A 6,179-nucleotide genomic window follows, 5' to 3' on the forward strand; every position below is an offset into this window, starting at 1 on the left:
CAGAGGTTTAACTTTCTATACCACAACACTGGCCCAATGTGAATGATTTTAAAATGTCCTTTACTTGAAAAGTAAAAGATGATTTTTTAAAAGGTTTATTTATTTATTTGAAAGTCAGAGTTAACACAGAGAGAGGAAAGGCAGAGAGAGAGAGAGACAGAGAGAGAGGTCTTCCATCTGATGGTTCACTCCCCAATCGGCCACAATGGCTGGAGCTGTGCCGATCCGAAGCCAGGAGCCAGGAGCTTCCTCTGGGTCTCCCACGTAGGTGCAGGGGCCCAAGGACTCGGGCCATCTTTCACTGCTTTCCCAGGCCATAGCAGAGAGCTGGATCGGAAGTGGAGCAGCCGAGTCTTGAACCAGTGCCCATATGGGATGCCAGCACTTCAGGCCAGGGCGTTAACCCGCTGCACCACAGCACTGGCCCCAAAAGATGATTTCTAACACTTTACACCCATGAGCTTAACAACGACCTTGGAAAGGACGTCCGTACGCCTTATCAATGTCCAATGTCTATTCAAGGCTCTGTGCAGTTTCCCAAGGCCTGGTAGCTCTTGGATGTGATTGCATTTAGATGTCCCTTGGCCTCCATTTGTTTATTTGTCTTGAATTTTTCTAGGGCCACTGGAGCACCAAAAACAAATGACTTAGTGTTAGCTCTTCATTGTCTGTGCAGATGGTTGGGAATCTTGAATACTGTGTGTTTGCCTTTGATGGATTCTTCTGTTCTGCAGCCAGCATCCCTACCCCTCATCCTTCCACACGTCCTCTTGGCTCCTGTACCTAGGAAGGAGTGCCCACTTTACTGCGCCTTTGCCTCTACTAGTCTCATTCTCTCTAACATGCGCTGGGCTTCTGCTTTGGGGGTGGGGTGATGGTAAGTAAAGACTGTCTTTGTGGCTTTCTTTTCATCTTTAACTACCTTGATAATTTATTCAGGGATTTCCCATTGTGGTAGCATGGAGTGGAGAAAAGAGTGGTGCAATTCAGACTTCAGAAGGCGAGACTGGTTTGAATAAGGGAAGAACAGCGGGGCTTCTTTTCCTATAGGATATTGTTGGAAAGGAGGTCACAGGGCTATTGCACCTCCAGCCACACCTGCCAGGGAAACCCCTAGCAGCCTGTTCCCACACCATCCTCCCACCCTCCCGCCATGCTCTCTGCACAGGCTTTGGAGACAGGAACATCTGTGTTCAAGGCATGGACCTGCTGGATGACCTTAGGGAAACTACCCAGCTCCTCTGAACTTTGATTTCTTCATCTGTGAAGTAGGGTTTAATGACACTCACTGTGAAAAGCTGTTGTGACACTTAGATCAGATAATACCTGTGCTTGGCATATCCCTGGCACATTATGGTTCTAAGTTAATTGCAGAGGTTATTAATTAAAGTACAGATTAAGTTTTATCTCTTCTATGAGCTCTAACCGGCCTGCTGCAACTCCTTCTACACAACGTATGTGTTTTCAACTGCAACAGAACTCCTGTAACAAAAATACCCACAGCACATGGCATAAAGGTCCTAGAAATTGATTTCTTACGTGGCAGCCCGAGGAAGAAATGGACTTGGAGTGATGTCTGCTCTGTGCCCTCAGTATAGGCTTTCTGAGGGCTGCCATCATAAACACAGTGGATTTAGCTTGTGATTCCAGCTTTCCCTAACCAGTTCAGTCTCTGCTGCTCCACTTTCATTTCAGCTCCCTGCTAGTATGGCTGGGAAAGCAGTGGGAGATAGCCCGTGTTCTTGCCACCAATGTGAGAGATCAGGATAGAACTCTCGGCTCCTGGCTTTGGCCTGGCTCAGCCCCAGGAATTGTGGCCATTTGGAGGAGCAAACCAGCAGATGGAAGATCTCGTTCTCTGTGTGTCTCTCTCTGCTTCTCACACAAATAAAATAAATCTTTAAAAATACATATGGACCTTGTCTACCTTGTTCCAAGGGGAGGAGAGAAGCAAGGAGGAGCACCGTTGGCACACTGCATGATCCAGGCCCATTGGCCCTGTCACGATCCACTGGGGAGAATGAGTTACAGGGCTGAAGGCCACTTCAGAGGAGGTTGAGTCTGTGGCACAGCTGAGTCTTCAATGCTCAGGACCACAACGAGAGAGGAGGGGAGTTTGATGACCCAACACCTGGCTCAGATGCAAAATCTTCCTAGATGTGTTAGAAACATCTTTTCCATTGAACTATGATACCTTATTTTACTCTTAATCTACCAAGTTATGCTCAGTGACAGGCAAGGAACAGTCACCCAAAGAATGCTTTTTGAATTAAACTAAATGAATAGGCATCATCATCTTTGACCAAATATCTCAGATATGGACTCAATGGAATCTGAATGTCATTTTTGAGAAAAAGAAATCAAGTTTTAATAGATTGGGTTATGGATTTCAGGTCTAGGACAATTGACTCTCTTTAACAATTCAAAGGCAATTACAACAAAAACACTGAGTTTTCCAGTGATATGTGGATTCCATTAGTGGCTCTCATTATTAAAGTTATTCATTATAATTATTTACTGATACATTTTAGGGTACATTAGGTTCTCAGTGTTATCGTTAAACCATCTTTTTTTTTTTTTGACAGGCAGATTTAGACAGTGAGAGAGAGAGAGACAGAGAGACAGAGAGACAGAAAGAAAGGTCTTCCTTCCGTTGGTTCACCCCCCAAATGGCCGCTAAGGCCGGTGCACTGCGCCGATCTGAAGCTAGGAGCCAGGTGCTTCCTCCTGGTCTCCCATGCGGGTACTGAGCCCAAGCACTTGAACCATCCACCACTACCTTCCCGGGCCAAAGCAGAGAGCTGGACTGGAAGAGGAGCAACCAGGGACAGAACCCGGCACCCCAACCGGGACTAGAACCCTGGGGTACCAGCGCCGCAGACGGAGGATTAGCCAAGTGAGCCGTGGCAACAGTCTAAACCATCTTTTAAAATCATAGACTCATGTATTCTTCTCTTGAAGGCAATTAACATTTATAAAAATAAGTATAGGGGATAAATCATACTTTTGTAGGGTTTCAGGATAAAAAAATTATACTCTTTAAAAACCTATGATTTGGGACAGCATTTGGCCTAGCAGTTAGGATGTTGGTGAAGACACCAGCAACCCACTGGAGTGCCTGGGTTTGATTTCCAGTTGTAGCCCCTGACTCTACTTCCCTGTGATGCAGACCCTGGGAGTCAGGGGTGATGTCTCAAGCAGTTGGTCTCTTACCAGCCACGTAGGAGATCTAGATTGAGTTCTCAGCTCCTGGTTAGCAGATTGGAACTCTCTTTCTGCAACTCAGAACAAAACAAAACCAAAACCAAAACAAACAAAAAACTCTATAATTTTTTCATAGAAAGCTTTTATTTAATAACTATAAATTTCATAAGTACAAATTCTGGATTATAGCGGTTCTTCCTCCCATACCCGCCCTCCTACCCCCCAACCATCCTACCTCCTACTCCCTCTCCCATCCCATTCTTCATTAAGATTCATTTGTAATTATCTTTATATACAGAAGATGAACTCTATACTAAGTAAAGATTTCAACAGTTTGCACCCACACAGACACACAAAGAATAAAGTGCTGTTTGAAGGCTAGTTTTACTGTTAATTCTCATAGTACAGCACATTAAGGACAGAGGCCCTACATGGGGAGCAGGTGCACAGTGACTCCTGTTGCCTTTTCAGTTGTCGAATGTCCTAGTTAAGAATGCTTATTATCTTTTCCCTGCTAAATAACTGATAAGGACAGCACTGTGGTGCAGTATCCCATGCCGGAGCACCAGTTCCAGTCCTAGCTGCTCTGCTTCCTGCCCAGCTCCATGTCAATGTGCCTGGTAAGGCAGCAGAGGATGGTCCAAGTGCTTGGGCCCCTGCACCCCTGTGGGAGACCCGAAGAAGCTCCTGGCTCCTGGCTTCAGATCGGCACAGCTCTGGCCGTTGTGGCCAATTGGAGAGTGAACCATTGAATGGAAGACCTCTTTCTGCCACTTCTCTGTGTAACTCTGACTTTCAAATAAATAAATAAATAAATCTTTAAAAAAGAAGAAATATTTGGGGAAAAAATTTAGTCTGTACTGAACATACACAGACTTTTTTCCCCTGGTCATTATCTGTGCAATACAGTGTAACATCTGTTTATACAGCATTTACATTGTGTTAGATATTATAAGCAACCTAAAGATGATTTAAAGTACACAGGAAAATTCACAGGTTATATGTAAATACTATGAAATTTACTTCTACATTTGGTTTGGATGAGAACTCAAGAATGAGTAGATTTTTTAAATAGGCTTTGTCCCTAATTCTGTTACCTTACAATTAAGTATTCCTCTGTAGCTCATTTCTCCTCACTATTTTAGGAGGAAGTAGTGCTTGCCACTGGGTGACTTTCCCAACATCTTCAGAGGGGTGAGTACAGCTAGGGACAAAATGACTTATGGGTGGGAATTTCTCCAGCTGTCAACATTTGAAAATGTTTGTTGGTGGATCTGTTTCTAAAATACCTAACTTTCTTGAATTCTTAAACAGAATATGCTAAGTATATTTAGAAATTTAAAAAAAATGACTCAAGATCATAATTTTTACCCTTAAAGATGGTACCATATTAGAAGACATCTTACTCATTAGGGATTATTGGCAGGTGGAAAAAGGGTTTGTGATAAAGAAAATATTCCCAGAGTAATTATAACTATGAGGAAGATAATGAGACATTGGCATCAACTATGAGTAACACTTATTGAACACTTGTTGAACGCCTTTGGCTCTCCCTGGCCCTTCGTATACATTTTCTCAATGCATCCTACAATAGCCCTGTAAGGCAGGTACTATGGGCACCCCTACTGACTAGGAGAGAGCAGCTGATGCAATTCCTGCCCAAGAGTTTACAACAAAAATGGATGGTTGCTATTAAAGTCTGCTTAAACCCACTTTGTAATTCACAATGGTTTTGTTTGATTTTAATTTATACATTAATTTATGAAAAAGAAAATTCAGGACCAAGCACATGAAAGTTGTTGTACTTGGAACTGTAGTAATTACTGAAAGTACTAAAACATCACTTCACCTTCAAAGAATTTATAATCTAGTAAGGCAGGGAGAGTAAAAGTACTACCATACTAACTATAACACTACCTCGTATGCAGAAAATGTCGTGTGGTCAATCATCCTCCTGAGCACCCCAGGGAAGTCTGCAGTGGACAGGGCAGAGCACTGAATGAGTGTGCATGGGTGGGAAGTTGAACAGGAGGAAGGGAGCAAAGTTGAGCACATGCCAGAGCCCTGTGGGCAGAGATGCGTGAACTAGATTAGGGTAGGATTGCCTGGAAACCACAACGACACTTGATTCATTTTTCACATTCTCTGCTCCAAGAAGAAGCACTGACCTTATCTTAATTCTGCCCTTTAAACAGTAGAAACATTAAAATCTAAAACATTTAAGAGAAATGAAAGCCTGTAGGTCACGCTTCCTCTGTGCCAGGCCCTGGTCTGAGCATGGGCATCTCTACAAGAACGCCAGGAAAGCGGTAACATTATTACGTCCATTTTCCACCAGGGGAAGCGAGGCAGAGAGGTAAAATAACTTGCTCAGCATCACTTGCCTCATAAATGGCTGTACCAGGGAGTTGAACCCAGCCTGTCTTTCTTTGCTACTGATGGTTTCCAGCACTGTTATAGGATTTTTTTTTTTTTTTACAGAAGAACAAAAAGAAAATCTCCTTCTGAAATTTCTTTTTAAGCAAATGGTGCACAGGTCTTCCCTTGGCACCGGCGCTAGCTTCTACCCCCAGCAAGCTGGCACAGTCGCCTCTCTTCAGGGAGCCCAGGCAAAGGATGCTTGTAGTGGGCTTGTCTGTCCACCCAGAGAGACTGCCTGGCCTTGAAGGTGGGCCCTACTGGTCCTACAGCACACACTCTGAGTGTCTTTCCTGCACCACTGTGTTCTCTCTAGGAAGAGACAAACATCGCAACAAGTTGAACACAGCTGTCTACTATAAGTCAAAAGAAGTTTCTTCTAATATGCTTTTGGATTTATGGAAACTTTTCACACAGGTCAGGTCAATTCTTTCAAGAGCCAAAGAAAGAGAGCTGTCTGTGACTCTGTTTCTTTATGTGTGCTGGCCTGCCAGGAGTCTGATTTTAGCTGGAAAAAAAAAAAAACACACATACACACACACACAACCATTATGTCT

The sequence above is a fragment of the Oryctolagus cuniculus genome, chromosome 11 (assembly GCF_051225735.1).
Source record: "Oryctolagus cuniculus isolate XC-2025 breed Fujian yellow rabbit chromosome 11, ASM5122573v1, whole genome shotgun sequence".
In the NCBI taxonomy this organism is placed as follows: domain Eukaryota; kingdom Metazoa; phylum Chordata; class Mammalia; order Lagomorpha; family Leporidae; genus Oryctolagus; species Oryctolagus cuniculus.